This window comes from Pongo abelii, chromosome 22 (genome assembly GCF_028885655.2).
Source record: "Pongo abelii isolate AG06213 chromosome 22, NHGRI_mPonAbe1-v2.0_pri, whole genome shotgun sequence".
NCBI classification, from domain to species: domain Eukaryota; kingdom Metazoa; phylum Chordata; class Mammalia; order Primates; family Hominidae; genus Pongo; species Pongo abelii.
Genome location: NC_072007.2, coordinates 38,937,576 through 38,963,708, shown reverse-complemented (window position 1 = coordinate 38,963,708; position 26,133 = coordinate 38,937,576). Strand labels below are relative to the sequence as shown.

General features: G+C 39.9%; 1 protein-coding gene across 7 annotated transcripts in view; it reads left to right on the top strand.

Annotated features, from left to right (window-relative positions):
* Positions 1-26,133, top strand: part of N6AMT1 (N-6 adenine-specific DNA methyltransferase 1) — a 494,077-nt gene that overhangs the window by 122,438 nt on the left and 345,506 nt on the right. For 4 of the 7 annotated variants that reach the window (XR_008517487.2, XR_010138800.1, XR_008517489.2 and 1 more), the window contains exon 9: positions 8,834-8,984. The exons of the other annotated variants lie outside the window; for them this stretch is intronic. The gene's annotated coding sequence lies outside the window, so the exon portion shown is untranslated. The remainder of the gene's footprint in view (positions 1-8,833; positions 8,985-26,133) is intronic. 7 annotated transcript variants of the gene reach the window in all.

The window sequence follows — 26,133 nt, the reverse complement described above, 5'->3', positions numbered from 1 at the left end:
GTTATGTGACACAGGTAACCAAGGGAATAAACTTCAGGTCATCCGATTTTTACTGTAATCTGTGATACAATGAGATGCCTCCTTTCTCTACAGCAGGGCTGGCAAATTTTGACTCATGGGCCAAATCCTGCTCAACACAAGTCCTTGCAATTAAAAATACTTTTAATATTAATTTTTTTGCTTTACTTTTAAAAATTTTGGATAATTTCTTACAGAAAAGTTTTTAAAATAGTGCAAAATAATGAAATAAACACGTGCATATGTATTTTTTTCACTGAATTGTTAAAGAGTAAGTTGCAAATATGGTGCCCATTTATACCTAAATTCTTCAGGGTCCATTTCTTATGAACTGATTCTTGAAGGACATAGATGATTCAGAAAACCTCAGTCAATAAGTTTCAGCTAATTTATATTTGTTGAACATCACATTTTTCAAAAATAATCATATACTGGGCCATAAAAGAAGTCCCCTCAGAACAAAGCAAACAGTAATAAAATCACTGGAATTATTTTTTCTGATTATATATAATTTAAGGTGAAAATAAGTAGTAACATAAACTCAATAATAAATGAATAGATCTATGACAAAAGGTAAATCTGTATATGTTTGAAAGGGAAAGACCGGATTATCCCCGAATAAAGTAGAAAGAAACAATAAACACACAGTAGAAATTATTGAAATAGAAAATAAATGCGAAACAGAATGAAGACCAAATGTTGGCTTTGTCAAAACATTGTTAATTCAGTGTATATCTGGCAAGATTGGACTTTGATCAAAAACACAAATTACCCATGTCAAAAATGAAGGGGCCATCATAAGATGGGACAGTCTACAAAATAAATGACTATCCTCTAAAAATATCAATGTCATAAATATAAAGAATGATACGGAAAGTGTTCAAGATTAAAGGGAACCAAAGAGTTATGTTGAGTTAATGCTATATGTGATATTGGATATTATTTTGTAACTAATGGATACAGTCAAAACAATTTACAAAATATACAGAAAGTCTGTAATCTGTATAAAAGGTTTTTTTCCAGTGTTAATGTCCTTGGTACCTGGGTTGTGCAATTAAATTTTTAACAGAATACAGACATAACTGTTTAGGTATTGTCTGTGTCTGCTTTCACATTGTCACTGCAGCAAACATCACATGTGCCACAAAGCCTAAAATTTTACTCTATAGCCATTTATGGAAAAAGTTTGTTGAATCTTGAAAGTGATGAAGGCCTTGATATAGCATGGGCTTGATATTCCTGATAATTGACTCTAGAAATATGCTGCAAAGCCTAATTGAAACTTTCAGAGATCACCAAAAACCTCATCCATCTACAGGGATTTCCTTTTCCATCATCCTTCTCACCCTGAGAGTTGGGAGTTGTTATTGCACCCTCTTCTTCACAGTCAAGATAGAAGCAGTAAGATGCCTTGGACAATTGCTGCATTGTGAGATTTTATACATTTGGTGTGGTAGTTTGTACTGTAAGGAAAGAAGTCCGGAAAGAAGTCCAGAAAATATCCCACAAGTGATGGAAATTCAGTCCTTGTTCAGTTTTAGTGCAGGACACAGATCCCAGGCAGGACCACTTACATAATTTGTGATGTTCAGTGTGTAGTAGACTGTTTTGACACTGCTGATAAAGACATATCCGAGACTGGGTAATTTATAAAGAAAAAGAGGTTTAAGGGACTCACAGTTCCACATGGCTGGGGAGGCCTCACAATCATGGTGGAAGGTGAAAGGCATGTCCTACATGGTGGCAGACAAGAGAGAATGAAAGGCAAGTAAAAGAGGAAATCCCTTACAAAACCATTAGATCTCATGAGACTTATTCACTATCTTTAGAACAGTGTGGGGGAAACTGCCCCATGATTCAGTTATCTCCTATTGGGTCCTTTCCACAACATGTGAGAATTATGGGAGCTACAATTCAAGATGAGATTCCACCCCTGGCCCCTCCCAAATCTCATGTCCTCACATTTCAAAATCAATCATGCCTTCTCAACAGTCCCACCAAGTCTTAACTAATTTTAGCATTAACTCAAAAGTCCACAGTCCAAAGTCATACCAAAGACAAGGCAAGTCCCTTCTGCCTATGAGCCTGTAAAATCAAAAGCAAGTTAGTTACATTTTAGAGACAGTGGGGGTACAGGCATTGGGAAATACAGCTGTTCCAAATGGGAGAAATTGGCCAAAACAAAGGGAATACAGGCCCCATGCAAGTCTGAAATCCAGTGGGGCAGTCAAATCTTAAAGCTCCAAAATGAGCTCCTTTGATTCCATGTCTCACATCCAGGTCACACTGATGCAAGAGGTGGGCTCCCATGCCCTTGGGCACAGTGCAAGATGAAAATGCTGGGATCTTGCTAATAAACTGTCAAGAATTTTAAGATGGTAGCAGCTGAGCATTAAACCAAGTGCAGGACCCACTGGAGAACAGAGCCTTGTGCAAATGCACAGATTGCATGCCCAGAAAGCTGGCCCTGATCCTAGGACTTTGGAGCTCAAAGGGACATCAGAGGGCACCTCTCCATTTATTGTGACAATTGCATTTTGAAAACCAGCTATGCCAGGCTACTCAGCTGACTACCAGGAGTGAGAGTGCAGCAGACATTGGTAGCCCTGGAGAGGGGCTGCAGCAGGTGTACATACTTCTCTAACTTGGAATGAATTGCTGGATTGTGTACTTTCTGGATCTAAAAAGCCTATCTGGATCCACAAATCACTGAGCTCCAGCCTATTCACCAGCTTCCCCTGGTACCTGGAAGTTATTTTTAGGTAACCTGTCATGGGGAGGTTTGACATGTTATTTTCATGCCCGAGGGCTGGGTTTCATGGGAAGTGTTCCAAAGAATTTAATATAATGCAACACACATGTTATTAAGGGCACGTTGGTTTTATTCTTGTTGCCTTACTATTAAGACTTTCTCTTCTTAGTCATCTTCTCTTCTGCTTGTTGCCCTTCCTAACTTAGTTTTCTCCAACTTCATAGTTCTCTCTTGTGCCAGTTGCTGAGCTCCTCACTGCCACACGGATTTCTTTTCCCTCATCTGCTGCCAACTCTCTGGTTCTCTGCGATGGATGAGTTACTGTTGTGACCAACGTCCTTTTTGTCTTTTCCAGATTCCTTTCTGCTTTTACTCCTTTGCTATGATCATATTTGCCTCTTAATTTCTAGTTCTTAAATCCAAAAATTGACTTTCTCTTTCTGTCCCGCCCAACCTGATTGCACAGAGCAACTCATTCTTAATCATGGCTCCTGCCTTTCTTGTTCTGTTGTTTTCTTGGCCTCCTATTCAGTCTTCCATCTACACTAGAATACTAAGGTGTTAGGAAATAACTGACCAGCTAGTCTGTATGCCTTAGCTCCTTCATTTTTTGTCTTAGGACCACAATCTAGCTGTATTTAATCTTCCTTCTTAGAATCTTACTTAGTTTATTTGTCCAACTCTTCCATATGGCTAAGAGGAAAATCATCCGTTATACATCCTCTGCCCCTAAAGTAAAAAGAATTACTGAGAATGCATATTTAAAATGAATCTCAAAGTGAATTTTCATTTATAATAAACAATTGAAAGCAATTGAGATCTTTACTCAGTTTACTGAGAAAATGATGGAATGGAGAAATTCATTCATAATGCATAGCCTTACCTGCTGTATTTCCTCTGGTTGCAGTCTCTCTCTTATACCCAGGAAAAGCTCCTGAACAAACTCTGTTTCTGCTGTCCCAGAATGCCCTCCTCACACTCCTTCATGGAAACCCCCTCTGGGCCTTACACCTACGCTTATCCTAGTCAATACTGTTGTCCACTGTCTTGTCCTGAGGCACCTGACCAACTCAGTTCTTTCTTCTGGCCCTGCAGTCACTAGGGAATTCTCTGTTTTGTTGTATCTGCTGTCGATTGTTGTGTAGCAAACTACCCTGCAACTTCTCATCTGCAGACAACAGTGATTTAACAACAACAAATTTAAACAACAAATTTAAATTAAACAATTTAAAACTAACACATCTGTATTTGGGCAGGGGAGTTCCTTTGTTGTCTTCACTTGGGCTCACTCATGCAGCTGCATCTGTCCAGAGGGTCCGCTGAGATCTCGGCTGCTGCTGTCATTGATTCTGTTCAGCAGATGGAGGAATGGGGCAGGCAGGAATGAGAAAATCTAACATATATTTCTTTAAGGAAACAAACTAAAATTTGTTTCCCTTTCATCTTTTCCTCCATTCTGCTCCCATGGTATGAAATATTCTTATAAATACATAAAAATGTGCCAACTGGTTTTATTATTTGAAAAATTTAACCATAATTGGATTCTCTTCATTCCTGTCATTTAGTTTGAATCACTTACATGATACCTGAATTAAGCATGGATGACACCTTATAAATAGATCGACTTAGAGTGTGCTGGCATAATTTGATATTCGTAATACTGTATGGTATAGCATCTTTACTATAGAAAATATTTAATAGACATTTGCTGAATAAATTAATGCAAGAATAGCAGTATGTGTAGTGGAGTTCAAAGCAATACTGACTATCCAGGCTATTCCATGTACAACATGATGAAACTAAAATATTGAATTTGCAATGAATGATAGAACAAAAGTTATTAAGTGAATTATTTACCATAAGTAGAAAATAGCATTGATTACATCAATCTTCGACACCCTTCTTGAGAAAAAGCTATCTAAGTCAGAACATTGTCTATATGCTGAAGGAGACTTATGAGTAGTTTTACATGATATTACTATTGGAAGTTTTGGTTTCTTATGTTAATTTCATGTCAAAATGTAAAAATTCTCCTTTCTTATTTATAGCAGATGAACCATTAGTACTATTGTTTTACCCTAGAAGGACAAAGTGTTTGGGAATCAAGAGGCCTTGGTTTGTAGACCCGTTCTTTCACTTACTAGCTAAACTCTCTGGCAAAAGGCACTTGTCTTCTCTGTAAATTGTGATAAGTGATATCTATCTCACAAGGTTGTTTGGAGAATCAAGTGAAATGGTACATATTTAATGTGTTTTATAATACAAGGTGAGACTCAAATAGGAGCTAAAGAATAAAATAAATTTTTGGTTTATTGTTGGAATGGATGGAGATTTTCCTGAGATCATATTCTACATGGAATGAAGTAGAGAGTGAAGTGTGAAAAAAGGCTGCCTGAAGTGACAGTAAATGGCTACAGGGTGCGGAAAGACAGAAAAACTGGGCACATGGTATGTGCATGATCTGCCTCTGTAGGAAGGTGCAGTGAGGAAGAGATTGGAAGTTAAACCACTAAGTGGTTTAGCCACCAGTGGGCTGTTGGCTAAGGTTGGTTGGTTGTGACATTAGGTGGCCCCAGGGTAGACAGATGCATAGTTCATAGGGAATGCATGGTTGAACAACTCACCTGTTGCTCGGAAAAACAAAGTGTATCTATGGCCACTAGTAATGAACCAAATGCCAGAACTGGCCTTGTGTCTGTCTTCTTGAGTTATGGAGTTATGGAGAACACTCATGAAAACTGTGCCGATGATCAGAAGTTACTTGACTTCAGCTGCTACAATTCTGGCCTTAGAAATGTGAAAATTGGGCTCACACATGTATTTTAATGTTTGGTTCAATATACCTTTTGTGCTAGAATATATCCTTTATTTCTAGCTCTTCTCTTCTTCGTGCATATAGGTATAAGGGTATATGCATATAGGCATCTGGGTATAAGAGAGAGACTGCAATCCATCAGTAGACTGACCAGTCCTGTTCTCTCACACACAGAAATGGCGTTGCTCTTATTTCTGTCTTATTAGGCATTTCTCAGGCACAATTTTCATCGCCTCATACCTGTGTAGACAGTGAGCACTGAGTAACTGTTTGTTGAATGGCTATGCAGTAGCGCCTGGCTGGCTCTATCTGGTAGTGTCATAACTTGGCAATCAGTCTTCCTGACAATTGCTAGACAATTATTCTTTAAGTATCAATTTACAGGTAAACATAAAGGTGATTCCTGAGCAAGCCTTCCAGATCTCTTACCACAGAAGATAGACATCACACCTCTTGTATTTACTCCCACAAACTCTATGGTAGAAACATAAATTGCAGCTTCTTGGTCAATCTGTAATGAGAGGGAGATACCTAAACTAAAAGCCAGGACAAAGAGTACATCAGTTGCTGAAAAAGGAAGAATTGCTGTAAGGTGGCGTGCCTAGAGTGTGTTTGTGTGTACATGTATGTGGTGGACACACATGTTTTTAACATGTTCAACAAATGAGGATGAAGCCTTGCCTCCCTCTGGCCTAATTTATCACTGTTGTGGCTTTGGCAGTTTCACAGAAATGATACCCTTCCTTTTGTTTAGAGTCTACCGCACTGTAGTGCATTTTCTAGGTGCCATTAGCCTTCTCATTTTGAAAAAATCCTATCCCTGGTGATGATGAAGACCTCTGAAGACCTCACACGAATTCTTCTACTGCCCTGGACTTCCCATCTCTGCACACACCCATGCTGCTCCCTCTGCCTAGAGCACTCCTCAGCTCTGCTTGGCCAACTCTGTCTACTCTGAAAGGCCCACATCAAAATGCCACAACCCTCAAGAAGCCTTTGCCAGTCCTTAGCAGAAAATTAATTCCTCCCTTGTCCCTTTCTCCCTAGCTCTTGTTTCTTGCCTCTTCTAAAGCCTGGATCGTGGTTTGCCTTGCCCAGAGCAGCTCATTCTCAGGAAAGGTTTTAACGCTTTTCTTATTGCAGGCACATTAAAAATAAGAACAGTTATTTATTTGACCTTATGGTCGCTGTTAAGCCCAACAAAGTGCCTTGTTTTTAATAGGCTCTCAATAATTATTTGTTAAATAAATTATATTACATTTTATAAATGTTTACAAAGGAGAGATCATTGCCTTACTTGGTTTACAAAAACAAAATTCTGTTGAGATAAAAATAGACAAACAACAAGAATTTAAGCTGAAGGGTTACTTCTTACACAATGAGGTTGTGTCGTTTTGGATATTTGGAACGCCTCTCAGAATTTCCGCTTCCTAAAGAGCCTGCTGCTCTAGCATTTTGCCCACATGCTAAAAGGCATCAGAATAGATTTTGATAAAACAGAATATTTTTAGGCATTGTAATCAGCCTTGCTCTGCCAAATTCCTGGCCTTTGGTATGTGCTGCTGAGTAATGTCAGACGCTCACACGTACACACACTGACATTTACAAGGCACGAGGTAGGCTCCGCCAAGTTCAGAACAAAGCCCCCCTGTTGATTGGTTCACCAGAACTTCCTCAGATGCATTTATTGTTTGCTACTGGAGGAACTGACAGTCTGCTGGTACCGATTGAATTTCCATTCTTTTCTTCACTTCCATTCTTCTCTTCACTCGGGGAGGTGAAGTTGTGGACTCATGAGGTTATATACTCAACTGCACGAGGGGGCCCTTGGGCCTCTCTGGCATTGACACTGATGGAAGCTACACATAGGAGTGGGGCTGCATTAGATCTTTCTGGTATGAGATTTGTAGAAATGAAGGTGAACAGGGCTTCACTCCAAACACGTACTGAATGATCTTAGAAAGTTCCTTCCTGAAAAAATACTTTTACCTAAAAAGACAAAAACAGATGAAAAGAGAGCACTATTTTATTATTGCACGCCATGAAAAAGCCAGAGTATATTTAGTAACCTCTGGAATTCCACTGCCTTTTTAGATGGAGGCGCATCCCAAAAAAGGAGACAGGAGGGCATTGCATGTGCACATGTGTTTGAAAGGACCAAATCTCTATCTAGACAAAAATAGTAGATAGGTAGGTTATAGAAAAGAATTTCATAAAACTAAGCAGAATAAATTCTTTTTCCAAAATAGTGCTGTTTTGTGAAAGGTGTTTCTTTTCACATTACTGCGTATGGCTAACTCTGAGATTTGTAAGTGGCTACCCTTGGAGATGAAGTTACTGCTGAGGATTCAAATCACCTGCCTTAAAAGCTGATACAGGATTTATGATGTATTGGGCATTATTTTCTCTTTAGGGGCATCCTTTCTCCAATGATGATTGAGAATGTCAATCCTTCTGCTCCCATAATGACCCTGGGAGTTAGGGGTGAACTCTGGGAGGTGCCAGACGATCTATTCTGGCCATATGCAAGAAAGCACATGCTCTAGTATTGCAGGCACTAAGGATTCTGGAAAAATGTAAACATGTGCGTTACCTTCTACTTTTTTTTTTTTTTTTGAGACAGAGTCTCACTGTGTTGCCCAGGCTGGAGTGTGGTGGTGCAATCTCAGCTCACCACAACTTCTGCCTCCTGGGTTTGGGCGATTCTCCTGCCTCCACCTCCCAAGTAGCTGGGATTACAGGTACACACCACCATGCCTGGCTAATTTTTGTATTTTTAGTGGGGACGGAGTTTCACCATGTTGGCCAGGCTGATCTCCAACTCCTGACCTTAAGTGCTTCGCCCATCTTGGCCTCCCAAAGTGTACCTTCTACTTCTTAACCCTGAAGAACCATTCTTGGTTAAGAGCCATCTCACCAAGGCATCACACAGCCTCATTTCCATAGCAGGGACTGCAGAACTTAACAATAATGGTTCTTCAGGGGTAAGAAGAACCATTCATGGTTCATGATGCCAAGCACGAATGGAGAAGGATGGGCTCAGTGTGCACACAGGTCATCCGTTGATACCTGCCCCACATCCCCATGGGCCTCTGCCGTGGCCCTCTGTGTCATGACAATGGGGTGCTCCTGGCTTCACCCTTTGCATTGTAACAACAGCAATACCTTACGTTTTGTAGTGCTTCTGCTTTTCAAGAGGCATGTAGAGCTGGCTTTATCCCTTTCTCTCTCATTTCTGCCCCCATCAGATGAAGACATGTGGTGCAGAGACTTGCTAAGGACACAAGGCTGGGAAAAGACTGAGTTGAAAGTGGTCCCTGTTCTCCTGATGGCTAACCCAGGGCTCTGTTCGCTGTGTGTGGACACTCAGTATCCAGAGTTGGAAGGGTCTGTCTTTAGGTGAGATTGAAACTTTTCCATTTTTTTATGACGGTGGAAGTAAACATATACTATATTGCAAGAATAATAGTATTCAAGACATGACTATGGAAGAAGCATCAAGATTATTATAGGGCATTTCTATGTCTCTGAGGTATGTTGGAAGCCAGGCTCACATACCTAGATTAGAAACGTCTTAGAAGGACTTTATGATGTGCTCAGTCAAGTGAGGTGCTATTAACTGGAACAACAGCTGTTTGTTTGGTCGTTTGGCCTATCCTGGGATCAGTTGATTCACTCTCTGGTTATTATGATGACCAGATAACCAGATAATGATGCTCCTTCCAGTTATTTTGATTTTCTATTTGTTTAGCTCTGTAAGATTGGACTTTGTTTGGTTTGGGGGCAATTAGTCTATTCACTGGTAAACAGGAATTGAGAAAATGTACATTAAAAACTGGTTTCATGACTTACACATGGTACTTTAATTTTAGAGATTTTAAAACTTAAGTGGGAACCAGAGACTAATCCAATTGTTTTTAAGACAGTGAAAGGGTTTTATGTTCTGTTCAATTTATTCTTTCCCAATTTCTTGTCTATGAAACTGACATTTTTTTTTCTTTTCTTAAAAATAAATCTTGGCCAGGCATGGTGGCTCACGCCTGTAATCCTAGCACTTTAGGAGGCTGAGGCGGGTGACCAGCCTGACCAATATGGAGAAACCCTATCTCTACTAAAAATACAAAATTTAGCTGGGTATAATGGCCTATGCCTGTAATCCCAGCTACTCGGGAGGCTGAGGCAGGAGAATCGTTTGAACCCAGGAGGCAGAGGTTGCGGTGAGCCGAGATCATGCCATTGCACTCCAGCTTGGGCAACAAGAGCAAAACTCTGTCTCAAAAAAAACCAAAAAAAACAAAAAAATCCAAAACTTTTGCTTATGATGGTTCTGAACAAAGCATAGATGTTAAAAATTGGCTTTGAAATTTTTCTGTCTAAATCTTCATTTGCAACATCTCTTCTGCCCTTAACTAACTGTTGGTTTTAGACACATGATTTCAAAAAGAAAATGAAAAAAATTCTGATCTACTTCTGGAATAACCCACAGTGGAGTTTTTAATCTGCACATGGTATGTGCTCTGACATTAATCTTCCTCTGTTTAAATTCTAAGCTCAACAAAGTTACTTTGAACAGTAGATATGTTTCCAAGCAACATTCAGAATGATAGTGGGTTCTTTTCAAGATGATTTAAGAAGAATTCACGCATTTGATAAGAAGCCCACACCGTTAGAAGTATTAGGTAGTGAGTAACTTAGGATCTCTCTGTGTCATGAAAGTGAACTAATGAATCTTTTTTTTTTTTTTTTTTAATTGAGACAGAGTCTTGCTCTGTCGCCCAGGCTGGAGTGCAGTGGTGCGATCTCAGCTCACTGCAAGCTTCGCCTCCCGGGTTCACACTATTCTCCTGCCTCAGCCTCCCAAGTAGCTGGGACTACAGGTGCTCGCCACCACGCCCGGCTAATTTTTTGTATTTTTCATAGAGACAGGGTTTCACCTTGTTAGCCAGGATGGTCTTGATCTCCTGGACCTTGTGATCTGCCCGCCTCGGCCTCCCAAAGTGCTGAGATTACAGGCGTGAGCCACCGTGCCTGGCCGAACTAATGTATCTTAATGCTCTCTGAAGTTTCTAAACATGGCGAGTGGAGAAGAGATGGCTGAAAGGTTCTGTATCACAACATTTTAGGCCCAACTGCATTTCTGTTGTCAACAATTCTTTCTTTCATTTTTGTGAAAGACTGAACCAGGTTGTAGAGTTGGCTCTGTCACTAATGAACTGTATGAGCCTGGGAATATTGCTTAACTTCTCTGAGACTTTGTTTGCCTTTTTTTTTTTTTTTTAATTTTTTTGAGATGGAGTCTCACTTTGTCACCCAGGCTGGAGTGCAATGGCGCGATCTCTGCTCACTGCAACCTCCGCCTCCTGGGTTCAAGCAATTCTCCTTCCTCAGCCTCCCGAGTAGCTGGTATTATAGATGTACATCACCACATCCAGCTAATTTTCATATTTTTTTTTTAGTAGAGATGGAGCTTCACCATGTTGGCCAGGCTGTTCTCGAACTCCTAGCCTCAAGTGATCTGCCTGCCTTGGCCTCCCAAAGTGTTGGGATTACAGGCATGAGTCACCACTCCTGGCTGAGACTTTGTTTTCTACTCTATGAAACGTGTTTGGCCTAGTTGACATCTACAGTTATTTCTGAAGTTATTAAATTAGTCTATTAAACTGTGTGTCTGTACTGGGATGTTCTACACAGTGGTCTTAGAATAGATTATCTTTACTTACAGCTAAAAATTAAATATGGCGAGGGAACCTAATTTCATATTTAGAAGATGTTTCTCCTCAAATCTCATTCTATAGGATATTCATGTGTTTCATTTGCTTAATTTAGCCTAATATATGCCTGGGTTTCTACATATATTAGTGTATTTATTCACTGTGTTGTGAATACTGTTGGTTAGTGTACTCTCTGTGTATTTCAGAACTATTTACTCGGCTATTAGTCCTAAACTTCAAGATGAGTGACTTGTCTGCTTCTTGTAAAAGCATTGGCCTGTTCAATTAGATTGGTGAAAATAGCAATGACAAAACAACTGACTTAATAGCAGATTATTTTTATTTCTCAACTAGTGGTTTTGGCATGTCAATCCAGTTTGCTGTCCTTTTAGAGAATATGCCAGTTTTTGGAAGTGAATGTCAACATTACATAGCTGTAGACACTCCTTTGATGTTCTCGTAAGTGATACCCTATCTCTCTCTGGTTATGTTCATTTTAATTTCTTACAGACTGATCTGTTAAATTGGCTGAGAGCCATGTCCTCTTAGCCTTGAATTGCAATGCTCATCCTGCTCCTGAAATTGCTATCCTCGTGTGCTGTGAGCAAAGACCATGTTAAAACAGATTGCCTTTTAGAGGATCATACTCTGACGATCAAGTTTAAGGTCACCAAGTGCTGAACAATATCAGTATTCACACTTCTTGATTGGATTCTTGCACATTTAAAAAAGTGACAGGGCTGTTAGGAATTTTGTGTGGAGTTTTGGCTGTGTGTCATTCATGGCAGAAAACAAGTTTATACTTTCAAATTATCTTAAGATGGGCAGGTACTTTGGATCCTCTGACTTTGAGGTAATCATTTCAACTTTCTCTACCTCACTCTTCTCCTCTAAAAATGGGATGATAATAGTATTTACCACATAAGTTCTTACGAGAATTAAATGAATTAATTTGAACATGGATGCTTGGCCCGTATAACATAGTAACAATATAAGTTGTGCTATTAGGATTATAAAGATATATATGTATATGTAATGATTTTCATGACTGAGAAGAAAATCGTCTCCTTGTTCCTAGTCATATTCGTAGTCTCATAAAGTTTTAGGGTTCCAAGAAATCATAAAGGGAGGGTAGTCCATTCTTTTGGCCAATGCTGGAATCTCCCACAATATTACAGCTACATTAGGAGGTAGAGCAAACTCGTACAGCAGAATGTAGCTCACCGCTGGTTAGCTAAATTAACTCTGCTTCTGGGGATCTAAGGAGCCATGTCTCCAAGGTCTGATAATATGTTAAACTCAGATCATAAAGTGTGTGATGTTTATTGGACAACAAGATTTATCAAGAATCTAGATCAATTTGCTCAAATATGGCTCAGTTGGTGGGACACATATCTTCGTGAGTTTGGTAATATGAGTAGTTCAGCTGACCTCCAAGTCTTTGGAGAAAGCAAACTAGAAAATGGAAATGCTATAAAAGTTCTAAGGAACAGGGCAGGAATATTACCAATCTTTGTAATCTTTCTCTGACAGTGGAAAGAGGAACCAATTTTTAAAATGAAGGTTAGCTCCATATAATTGATAATGGTGCATGTTTTCCCAGAAGATGGAATATTTATTTCCATGTCTCTGTTTCCTGTTAATGTATGCTTTGTCCCAAATCCTTTTGGTTTCCGGAATTTTCTTTAGAAAACCCAGATATCACAGCAATAATCCCCAAACCTCACAGAATCCTTCAAAAGTAACTTGAGGGAAAGAATCAAGGCCAAGTGGTTCAATACTTGATGGAAACTTGTGTGAAGAGCAATGTCACTGCCAAATGAAAAAGAACTTACTCCAATCTACCATGTTTATTTAAAAGCACAATGATACTTTTGTTATCTAGAGGACTTTTTAAACTGAACTCATAATTATTTTTTACCAAGGTATAGTAAAAGGTGAATATCATTGTTAATTTATATTCTTATGCTTCTCTTTTAAAAATAATTTCAATGTTTATTTTATATTTTTCAATGTTCATTTTAGATTCAGGTGGTACATTTGCAGGTTTGCTACCTGGGTGTATTGCGTGATGCGGAGACTTGGGGTTCGAATGATCCTGTCACCCAGGTAGTGAGCACGGTAGCCAATAGGTAGCTTTTCAGCCCTTGCTCCTGTCCCTTTCTTCCCACTCTAGTAGCCCTCAGTATCGTTTCCATCTTTATGTTCGTGCATACACAATGCTGAGCTCCCACTTATAAGTGAGAATATGTGGTATTTGCTGTTCTTTTCCTGTGTTAATTCATTTAGGATAATGCCTCCAGCTGCATCCACGTTGAGAAGAGAATGTCAACATTACACAGCCATAGACGCTCCTCTGATGTTCTCATAAGAGATATCCTATCTCTCTCTGGTTATGTTCATTTTAATTTCTTACAGACTGATCAGTTAAACTGGCCGAGAGCCATGTCCTCTTAGCCTTGAATTGCAGTGCTCATCCTGCTTCTGAAAGCATGTTGGTGCAAAGGATAAGATTTCCTATCCACGTTAGTGCAAAGGATACGATTTTGTTTTCTTTTTATGGCTGCATAGTATTCCATGGTATATGTGTACCGTATTTATCTAGAGGAATTTTGACTCCCAACATTTTCAGGATTATGTAACATAAAAGTCTATTTTAAACAGGTAGTGGAGTAGGAGTATTGTAACTCTGAAAGATAACTTCATCTTCACTTCTGGACATTTCCTTTGAGGGTTGAATAGAACTATTTTGTTTTCTTCTGCACAGGATCCCCCAAATTAATTTTCATATGTATTTGCATCATTAGCCATTGGCTTGGAAGGTTTTAAAGTCCTTCTGTGTCAACTTCAATTAAATCCCACGAGACTCGGAGAAGCTGATCTGGCAGGAACTTGCTCCTGCATTTTTACAGATAAGTACATTAGGGCTCCGTGAGGTCCAATAGCTGGACTGCGGTCAAACAGGAAGACAAAATGGGCTTCTCCATCCAGGCCTTGTAGGACAACTCTAGATTTGCTTCTTGCCACCCAGAAACTTTCTCCTCCCACGTCGTAGCAATTCCCATATCTAAGCATGACTTTCAGTTCATCTTTTCCCTTCTGTTCCACATTGAAAACATCAAGTACACCTTAGATTCCATGGCCACAACAAACCTGGATCTTCTAGATCTGTCCATTTCCATTGCTAGTCAAAGATGGTGTCTCTTGAGCCTCTATTGCACGTGATTTCTCACTGGGTATCTTGCTTTTATGTTCTCTGCTCCATAAATTCCTGTCTCCATGGAGCAGCTGGAGTGATCTTTTTGATAGGCTCAGAGCCTTTTAAGAACTTCTCTTCCCATCTGGTAAAAAACCTCATTGCACCGCCCTGGCTTATCAAGCCCTCCATGCTGTGGCTGTGTTTGGCTCTCAGCCCTCCCTCTTCCACCCTCTCCCTCCCCTTCTTCACCCCTGCCAATGGCCTTATTTGTGTTCTTCAAATATGTTGAAATGCTTCCCCTTTCAAAGTTTTTGCACTAGCTCTTCATATCTTTCTGGAATGTTCTCCATAGATCATCATATAGAGAGTTTTTTTTTTTTTTTTTTTAGATTGGCCCTACTTTAATATCACCTCTTCTTGGACCACTCAATGTAAGATAGCCTGTCAGTCACTTTCTATCACGTCACCCGATTTTGATTTCCAGTATAGTTTTACATTTTATAAGCTACATTTATCACTCATATATTCCTTTAAAAATATTTATTTTCTGTTGTTCATCTCCCTACCTGCACACATTGTCGTGAGCAAAGACCTTGCTTGTCCTGATCTCTGCATTCTCAGTGCTCAGTGATATTTGTTGAATGAATGCAGGGCAATGCTATGTCTATGCTTTGTCATTATCTTCTGACTCACTGCAAAGACAGGAGTTCCCCACGAACAAGGAACGGGCAAGGAACATACTAAGAGTAGTATGTACCTCATGTTGTTATTGAGACATTTCAAAACATGTAAATATATTTACAGTGATAAAGTATACAGAATACTGCCTGCCACAGAAGAAGCTCCAAATAAGTATCAGCTGTTGTTACTGTAGGATGTGTACATATTTTTATTTATATTCATATAGTTTTGTTATACATATAAAACAAAACGTTTTATCAGTTTTTATTACTTACACGTCTACATTATATATGGTGTTAGCTATTGTTATTCTGTTATTTGATAGAGTATCCAATAAAATATGTTACAAGATTTTGCAAAGTGCCATAAACTAAATGCCAACCACTTCTTTCTCACCTGGCTCTATTTCAAGATTCAGCCAGGTTTCTCTTTCTGGGAGTGTTACTATTTCAGCCAGGTTTCTCTTTCTGGGAGTGTTACTATTTCTTAGCTAAGCCGCTGCAGTACCTGCGCTTACTGAAATCGTCCTGAAGGTGGCAGCGGAGAGCTAAGGTTTGGAAAGTGCGCCTATGTTCTTGTATATATGCTAGGATAGGATTTGAAGGGGGTGAGAAAAGTTATTCCATGGGCCTGTTTTTGCATCTTCAAAATTCCTTTCATCATTATTATTGTTGGGAAGGGGTGTGTCATATGTCGGGAAGCTGCTCAAATGCAAATGATATCTGGGAAGTGGCAGCCCACTATTATTCATGAAACCTCAGGCAACGTGAGAGCATTAGAGCATTCATCCAGATGCAGGGAAGTGGAACTGCTGGTGAGGTGAGATAGAGGGCAGGTCAAGGGAAGAAAAGGGCTTGGTTTTGGATGGGCACTTTCTTGGTTCCGAGGACTTCTTGATCTGTGGAGAGGGGTACAGGTAGGGGAGGTCAAAGCTGAGCCCTCTAACTGGCGGGGCCGGGGCAGGGCCCCTCTCGTCCGGGTCTAAGGCAGTAAACTCCTGGAACAACGTCATACAACATCCATCTGCTTGTTTAAATAACAAGCCGATGCTATGATGTCTATGTGTACAGAGCAGATTCTCTGGGGAGTAAGTATGTGAAAGGAGACTAGAAACATCGTGAACGATTTTCAGACATTTTCTCCAACTAAATCTGAAATACTGCATACTGACCACGAGATGACAGTATTGCACCACTAAATGCTTACACCACAAGATTCCATCTTGTAAGCTCTTAGAAATCTAACACAAAATCACTGTGCTTCCTTCCACTCGCAGCAGTCATTGGAATTATGCTTATAAACAGCAATTATTCTTTATTTGCACTTTTTCCATAAATGAGGAATACATTTTTTGCCAGTAGTGGCTACTGTACGTATACTTCAGTTATTGCGTTGGGAAAACGGGTGTTGAAAAAATTGAATTGTCTGTGACTCTACGCATTTTATAATTCAAAATTTGTGAATAAAATTAATCAGCATGTGAGCTAAAGTGCAGTATTCCTTCAGCTAGAACTGCAAGACCAAAAAAAAAACCCCATAAAAGTGTTTGGTTTATAATTTACTGTTTTTAATTTATGGTCTGTAGTAAGATTTTCTAAAAGCATGAAACAGAATGGTTCTAAAATATGGTTTTATATAGTTTACATATTTATAACTATGTCTATCTAAAATAGCTCTCTAATGCATTTATGTGGTTGAAGAGTTTGAAAAGGTGATTATCAAATGAAATAATGTATGTAAAATACCCAGCTCAAGCCTCACACATGGCAGGAATCATAATAAATAGAGGCTCTTGTTTCATTTATTAAGAAGAAATCATAAATTAGTGGATAAGTGCAAAAATCCTTTGCTACTATGGAACAGGAGAGGCCAAACAGTGAAATATCATAGAGTGAGTTGCCTCTTACTCCTTTCTAGTTGAGTAGTCAGAGAATGGAAAACTACTTAAGGTTCTACCCTTCCACAGACACTGCAGATGAAAGTGTTCGGCAATTAACCATGAATGACTTTCAGGAACAGCAAATCCATGCCTTTCTATTTTACTCAACTTGGATTACATCTGTAGTGCAAATTTAAAAGAATACTTCCGGGGACAGTTTTTCGCAGGATCTATTTACTGTCTCATTTTTTTCTTTTTTTAATTGTTAATTTATTTTATTTTTGAAAAATATTTTAATGTTTATTTTAGGTTCAGGAGTACATGTGCAGGTTTGTTATATAGGTAAACTCATGACTCAGGGGTTTGGTGTACAGATTATTTAATTACCCAGGTACTAAGCATAGTATCAGATAGTTTTTTCTCTTCTGAACCTCTCCCTCTTCCCAGCCCCCACCCTCAAGTAGGCCTCAGTATCTGCTATTTCCCTCTTTCTGTCCATGAGTTCTCATTATTTAGCTCCCACTTATTAGTGAGGACGTGTGGTATTTGGTTTTCTGTTCCTGTGTTAGTTTGCTGAGGAGATAACAGCCTCCAGTTCCATCCATGTTTCTGTAAAGGATGCAATCTTGTTCTTTTTCATGGCTGTATAGTATTCCATGGTCTATATGTCCCATGGCTATTTTCTTTGATAGCCTCAGAACAGTAAAACATTCAGTACCCACAGCAACCCTTGTAGCTACCAGACCCATTTGCATGATCCAAGCATAACAGTTAAAGATGAATGGCCTTAATGTCTGGGGTCATCCAACTTTTACCATCTTCTATTTTGGACTTTTTCCTCCTCCTAATAGGCATAGATGGGATGAATTCCTTAATTAAACAAGATCTCTTGTTTGAACCAGTTTAGACTGCAATCATTCATCAAACTTTTCTTTCCTCCCTCCCTTCCTCTCTTCCATTCTCCCTTCACCTTCTCTTCTTCCTTCACTCTCTTTTTTCTTTCCTGCATCCCGATGACTTGTTACTTACTGTATTCTGTTAAGTTTAGGTACAAACAATAGAAGCAAGTGCTTTATTTAACTCCTTATTTCCTGTTATGGGCTGAATTCAACCCAGTCAACACCTTAATCTTGGACGTCTAGCCTCCAGAACTGTGAGAAATAAATTTCTGTTGTTGAAGTGACCCTGTCTCTGGTACTTTGTTATAGTAGCTCTGGCAAACGTACACATCCCCTTAGATTCTCTCTCTCTTTTTTTTTTTAAAAACACGGAACGCTTTTAGGAATGTGCATGTCATCCTGGCGCAGAGGCCGTGCTAATCTACTCTAAACTGCTGCTGAAGCAAGCACTCCTGTTAGATTTTTCAACCCCCACATTTTCCAAGACTTCTTAAAATACTGGCTTTTCAGACCTTTGGGTCTCATCCCTGCTGTTGCTACACTCCACCACTGCAGCGCATTTGACATTAGTGACTGCGTTTGTGTGAACGTGAGCAGATAGTAAATCCCAACATTTTTGAACAGTTTCATTGCACTCCTACCAGGTACAGCACATTCATTAATTTTAATATTTACTGTCACAATGGGACCTAAGAAGTTATGAGGAAATGGAATAAACTTAAAAATGGTGCGTAGGAGAAGACGACGGAAGACTGTGACCACAGAGAAAATTTTAGCCTAAAGCCTCCTTATACTGTTGTGCTAGCAAAACGTTTCTCCCTCAATAAATAGGTATGTGTCTATAGGGCTTCTTCAGATTCTGGTGTTTGGGTGAAAATATTGAAATACTGTAGATGGCACCATGACATTGCACATGACTGTTTTAGAACAAAACCACTGTGTCGTTATCTCCCTCCCCCATTTTTTTTCCTTTTTTTTTTCTTAGTGGGTAAGTTATTGGAATCTCTTAAAAAATGATCATTTATGATTAAAACTTGGAAAAGGAATTATGCCCATTTTTTTCATGTTTACTCTCATGGCCTGTACTACAAAGCACTAGTCAGTAACTTCCCCTTGAAAAGTCTTTGGATAAGTACATCATTATTCTAGCTACCAGCACTTGGTGAATCCCCATGTTAAACTCAATGTGTTTTGAAATTAAACCTCAGAGATGTTCCCAACCTTCTTTTATGTCCCTAGAGATAAGTTTACCAAATGTTAACAAAGAAATAATTGTTCTGAGAACTTATGGCAGCAAAGTGATGAGATGTAAAGTTGCTTTAAGACCAAGGCACAAATGGTGCTCCATGGCAAACATAAAGAAACTGTTCAATAATTACTGTTTTCAGCAAATGTAAAACTCGAAACCAGGGGCCAGCAAACTTTTTCTGTACAAGTCCATCCAGATAGTAAATATTGTCAGCTTTATGGGCTACATGGTCTCTGTCCAAGCTACTCAGAGCTGCCATTTTACCCTGAAAGCAGCCATAGACAATACATATACAAACGGGCATGGCTGTGTTCCAACAATACTTTATTTACAAAAACAGGTGGCAGATTTGGTCCTGAGCGATAGTTGGCTGTCACCTCCTCAAACCCAGGCTTGCTTTCCCTCTAAAGAAGGCTCTCTCGTGGTGATTCCTCAAAGACCTAAAGACAGAAATACCATTTGACCCAGCAATCCCATTACTAGGTATATACCCAAAGGAAGAAATATATATCATTCTATTACACAGACACAGGCACACATATGTTCATTGCAGCACTATTTACGATAGCAAAGACATGGAGTCAACCTAAATGCCCATCAATGATAGACTGGGTATAGAAAATGTGGCACATATACACCATGGAATACTATGCAGCCGTAAAAAGGAATGAGATCATGTCCTTTGCAGGGATATGGATGAAGCTAGAGGCCTTAGTATCCTCAGCAAACTAACACAGGAACAGAAAACCAAATACCACATGTTCTCACTTATGAGTGGGAGCTAAATGATGAGAACACAGAGACACACAGAGGGGAACAACACACACTGGGGCCTAGTGGAGGGTTGTGGGTGGCAGGAGGGAGAGGATCAGGAAAAATAACCAATGGGTACTAGGTCTGATAACCTGGGTGATGAAATAATCTGTACAACAAACCCCCATGACACAAGTTTACCTATGTAACAAACCTGCACATGTGTCCCTGAACTTAAAATCTTAAAATAAAAGTTAAAAAAAGAAACCTCTCTCTGTATTAGGTTTGAATGCCTAATACACACATTTTCCCTCCCCTGCCTTTTAAAACTTCATGCTTATGCTTTCCCCGTATGTTTCAAGCATGATCTTGTGTCATCTTTTTTGGAGGTAAAATGTTGGGTTGAGTGGGTTAGGAAACTGACTTGTGAGTGTGACATTGGAGATGGGTCTAATCATGATGTTGGCCTGGACATATCTCATTTCTTCCCATGGGACCCGTCTGATTTGATCCAACTTTAGAATAAGAGTTCAGATTTGGGATTGTGCTTGTTTGGAGCTGGCTTGGTAAGCATGAAAATGCTTTTCAGTTATCTTGGAGCTAACACATGTGTATATTAACCAAACAGAAACCAACTTAGGAAGTAAATTATAGTAGTAATTGTATTAGAGGTAAAGCATATATACAGTTATGAACAGTGCCCTGTGTCCAAAAAAATGCATTACATAATTTTCAAAAATGTAATGAATGTATTAACATATTTATCCATAGTCAGGTTCCACAGGAGCTAATTCTGAATATGGTTCACTCAAGGCCACTCTGGCCAGGAAGTTGGGCAGAAGGGATCAATTCCCTTAAGAGGCATTGATCTGTTAGGTTCTTTCTTGCCTATCTAGACTTGAGCAGACTCCAGAAGAATAAAGCCAATAATTTCTAGGAATTCAATCTTGTAAACTTCTGGGTCAGGTAAAGATAGCAGGTTGCTTTTGATAGTTTTTGGCCTCGTTTGAATTCTAAGCTTATGAGAACACTGTAGTTGTGAAATACTTTAGCATGAAGCCGAGGCTGGTGAAGGAAGGGTACTTTTTCTCTCCCACAAAAATCCTCTCCAACTAGATTTGATATATTTTGCATGGATTAATTCATAAACAATCGCTATTGCCCATATGGAAGCTATGATAGCCAACTGACTGAAAAGTAGGCTGAAATCTGCAGCTGGCCCTCAGGTTTTGACCCACTGTCATTTGAATTCCTGCTTTATTTCAGCTCTCATAGGGAATAAGACATTCCAAAGGGTTACCCACACAATAAAGGACTTTGTCTATGTTCATGTGTTTTGGCCAGTTTGAAAATCTTATTGCGTGGTCTGGGCTACACAAATAGACAAAAGTAAACAGAGAAACCTGCTTCATGGAATAGCTTTGGAAACTGTGGTTGCTAAGATATAGATAGGCTTTAAGTAGAGAGAATTTCCGTTATAAATATACTAAAAGGATCAGAAAAGTGAATTTACATGAAAAACATACACTGGGTGTCTGGAAAGTGCTTTTTCTATAGACGGTGTGTAAAACGCATATCAAGGGAACTCTTTGGGGGAAGACAAGAATTTGCACAAGGTGTTGGGATGAAAAATATTGCTAACTTGTTTTAATTATTGGCTGAAACTTGATGGAAAGAGGAAAAAATCCTCCAGATGATACAAAGTAGACCTTTCTCCTCATGCTCCATAGAGGTCTTTCGGGAAAAATTTCCCATTTCTACTCATGTTTGGAAAACCTTGGGTGTGTATTTTCACTGTGTATTTAAGCTTCTTTCCTGGCTTCTAGAACTGTGCTGTCCAATATGGTAGACACTGGCCATGTGTTGCTTTTGAGCACTAAAAATGTGGCTACTGTCGCCGAAAAACAGAATTGTTCATTTTATTGAATTTTAGTTAATTTAAATTTGAATAGGCATCTAGGGCTAATGGCTATAGATAGGGACAGTACAGATAGAGGACATTTCCATCATCACAGAAAGTTCTGTTTAGACAGCGCCCTGCTCTAGAGGGTGACCGGACAGAAATTTTTGCTCATAAGACTTGTTTTTAATATTGAAGATTTAGTTTTCTCCCAACTGATGAAGTTTAGGGAAAAATGCCACGAAGATGGCATTCAGATCTTATTAACATTTTCTCACTACTCATTTTTTCCCTCAGTTCTGAGTAATTCTGTCTATTTTTGTCTATACCATATTATATTTAGTTCCTTCTAATGTAATTAAACGAAAATATCTTAATTTCAGAAAACACTTCTTTAATTAGTTGTGCTTGAAATGTCCTTACTAATCCTTACTGTAATAACTGAATGGCCAATTTCACAGCCTCAGTGAGAAAAACAAAAAAAGAGAAAGACCTGTGTTCTTGATCTGTGCCAAATGGGAAAATACTGTGGTTCAGCAATAGAAAATGAAGAGCGAGGAAATGTTTTAGGTCATCAAATGGGGTCAGAAATACGCATGTCAATGTACTTTTGCTGCTCTCGCGAATTTCTCAAAAGGGTATCTGTGAATACCTAATTTAGGTTTTTTTGGTTTCACTTTAAGTACACATGAGCTTCTGGAAAGGGCGACATTTATATATTTTTTTTCGCTGTGGTTTACAATCCAGTGTAGGTATATTTCAGGATGTCACTCACGATTTCAATATGGTCATAGAATTATTCAGAAAAAGCTAATTGAAAGCAAAATGCATTAAAATGACTAGGATTAAGCTTCCCACGGACACCAGCTGCCTGTTTTGTACCCATTGTAAACACAAGTGCCCCAGAAGTGCTTGTGCTGAAGTTGGCCCCTGTTGAATGAATGCATTTAAATGTGAAAGTTTTTGTATTATTATAGGGTAAGAAATGTTGCAATTGCAAAAATGCTGGGGACTAGAGCCATCTCTGGGAGGTTTTCCTAGGACGTAAGCTCTACTGTTTCGGAGTTCGGGGAGTGGGGCAGTGACCTGCATAAAGAGCCCCCAGGGTAAAGGCCCAGGGTCCTGGCTTCTCCTTGGGACTGTTTCCTGGGTCACAGAAAGGCTTCTGAAAGGGAGACCCAAGTGTCAGAGATGGGCAGATTGAACTGTCCCTGCTGGTGTTTACAAGAGACACTTGACTTTGATGGAAAGCAGAGGGAGGACAGCAAGAGGGAGCCGTTCTCTGTGTCCACATCAGCACCCTTTCCCCCTTCCTTGCCCTTTATCTTGTCTCATCCTTACCTTGTTGGAAAAACACATTGGCAACGTCACACCCCACTCAAAAGGTTGCCAACACCTTCTCCCAATAATAGCGATCAACATATGTAATAGACTTCAGCTGTTTTTTTTGGGCGATCTGGCAACAAACTTAACTGAAAAAAGTCAGATTTTTACAAAGAAACACTGCTTTATTGCTTAAATGTGGAAATAATACAGAACACTAGCTAAGCTAATAGCTTTCTGAGAAAGAAAGTTCAAAGTGTCCATTGCTACTTCAATAACACATACATAAGCGGAAGGTGACAAAAAAGATGAATACGTAAAGAGGAGCCCTCCTGTGTCAGCAAATTGTTGCTATTCTGAGCTCTCCACTTACAGCAATTATCTGACTGTCCTCGGAAGAGGCTAAGAAACAATACTCCAGCTCTCCCATAATGCCCTCTCCAAACAAATGAAAACACAGTGCAATTGACTTTTCAGTGTTTGCTCCCAACCTGCCCCTTCCTGTGTTTCTCCCTGAACATGATTCTTTACTTTGTAGGTCATCCTCTCACCCTTGCATTCTTTGTGTATATTACTGGCTAGCTGCCAATCAGCAATGGACACCTCCCAGAGTTCTGGCAGACCTGGCTTGTGAAGTTAAGCAGGGCTTGGTGAATTTAGCTCATTTAACTGAGATATGAGAGCAGTGAAGTAATGTATGTAGAGAAAGGCACAGTTCTCCAGAGCTCTTGAGAATCCTTAAAAGAAATATATGTCCCTTACAATTTTTCATTGTAAGCTTGGTGCACATTTCTAAGGCGGCTGGGGAATCATACAGCAGCTCATCTTTTTTTCTTTTTTTTTTTTTTAACAGTCTATGGACTAATTAAGCTCTGAAAACCCATTAAAACAAGTAGACCATGAGCTAAAGAAAAAAAAGAGGCAGAGTTTTGAAGTCTTGTTTTCTCTGGCTCTGCCTCTAAAGCCTCAAAAACATTTTATAATAAGTGGATAAAACTCCACTGAGGGATTGGGCGTGGTGGCTCATGCCTGTAATCCCAGAACATTGGGAGGCCGAGGTGGGCAGATCACTTGAGGCCAGGAGTTCAGGACCACCCTGGCCAATATGGTGAAACCCCATCTCTACTAAAAATACAAAACTTACCTGGGTGGGGTGGTTCGCACCTGTAGTCCCAGCTCCTTGGGGGGCCGAGGCCCAAGAATTGCTTAATCTCTGGAAGCAGAGGCTGAAGTGAGCCGAGATGGTACCACTGCACTCCAGCCTGGGTGACAAAGTGAGACCCTGACTCAAAAACCAACCAACCAACCAACCAACCAAATTTTACTGAGGACAGAAAATCCACCTCCCCAACCCCAATCATTTTGTATTTACTGGGACCCTTGTCTCTTTTTACTTCTGAGTTTATGGGGAGCCTCTTTTAAATCTCCCCAGCTGCTCAAATTTTATATATGGAAGGGAGGTGGGAACTATTCAGTCTTAGAAGGACAAAGTTTAAACCCCTGTGAATCTCAAAATATCAATAAATGAAAGGACACCTAACTGTCAATTCTGAGTTTCCCAACCGGATCAGTTGTGACTTTTATTTCCTTTGCACCTGCCTCTCTCATCCTTTTTTTTTTTTTTAAATTGTATCCAAACACAGCCAGCAGGTTTCTGAAAGGATATTATTTTTTATTTTTTGAGATAGAGTCTCACTCTGTTGCCCAGGCTGGAGTGCAGTGACACGATATTGGCTCAACGGCAACCTCTGTCTCCCAGGTTCAAGCGATTCTCCTGCCTCAGACTCCTGAGTAGCTGGGATTACAGGCATGCACCACCACGCCCAGCTAATTTTTCTATTTTTAGTACAGTGGGGTTTCACCATGTTGGCCAGGCTGGCCTCAAACTCCTGACTTCAGGTGATCTGCCCACCTCGGCCTCACAAAGTGTTGGGATTACAGGCGTGAGCCACCGCGTCCGGCCACTGAAAGGATATTAACATACTCAGGCTTCAAGTTTGTGAACAAGCAGCTCCCCACTTCTAGGCTCACTTAAGAGAACTGTGAAAGTATCCTGATTTGCTGTTCTATTGCACTGATGAAAGAGCAGGAGGCAAAGATAGCTGGGCTTTGTGAAGTGGAGCAGCTAGGAAATAGAGATGGGTGAGCCTACTTCACGGACAGTGTGGGCCTGACATTTCTTGCTTGTCCTTCCATATTCTCATCCTAATAACTAGAAGTGGGCTCTCTCTGCAGGCCACCTTGTTGCAGCAAGAGCTATTATAAGGCATTGAGCTGCCTGGATTTTGTTAAGTCTCATATATCCTGTCTGTAGCAGACTGCAAAGTCTGGTGTTGATCCTATACCCCTTCCTTGTGTCTACCCTCCTTGTAATGTGCCCTTGTAGCTCCTTCCTTCAAAAGGTAGAATCTGTTTTCCCACCGTTTAAATTTGGGCTGATCTGCTTTAGTTTTTACTATGGGGTAGAAGGGCCAATGAGCCAGTCAAGCCCAGGCTTCTGCAGGAGGCTGAATTCCAACATGACCCTTACTCTTGTGTAATCTCCTTGCCTTCACTGTGGTTGGCACTTATGAATATGATGAGCTATTACTCTTGTGATTATGTTATGTTATATAGCAAAAGGGATTTTGCAGATATAACCAACTTTCCAAATCTGTTGAGCATAAGATAGGGAGGTTATCTGGGTAGACCTGACCTCATCACATGAGTTCTTTAAATCTGAGTCTAGTGGTCAGAGACAGAGGCAGTCCAAGGTCTGAAACATGGGAAGAACTTGACATACCCTGACTGTCTTGGAGATGGAGGGAGCTTTGTGATAAGGAATGTGGGTCATCTTTAGTGGCTGAAAGTGGCCTCTCACTGACAGTCTGCAAGGAATCAGGGACCTCAGTCCTACAACCACAAGTAACTGAATTCTGCTAACACCAAGAATGGGATTGGAAGCAGATTTTCAC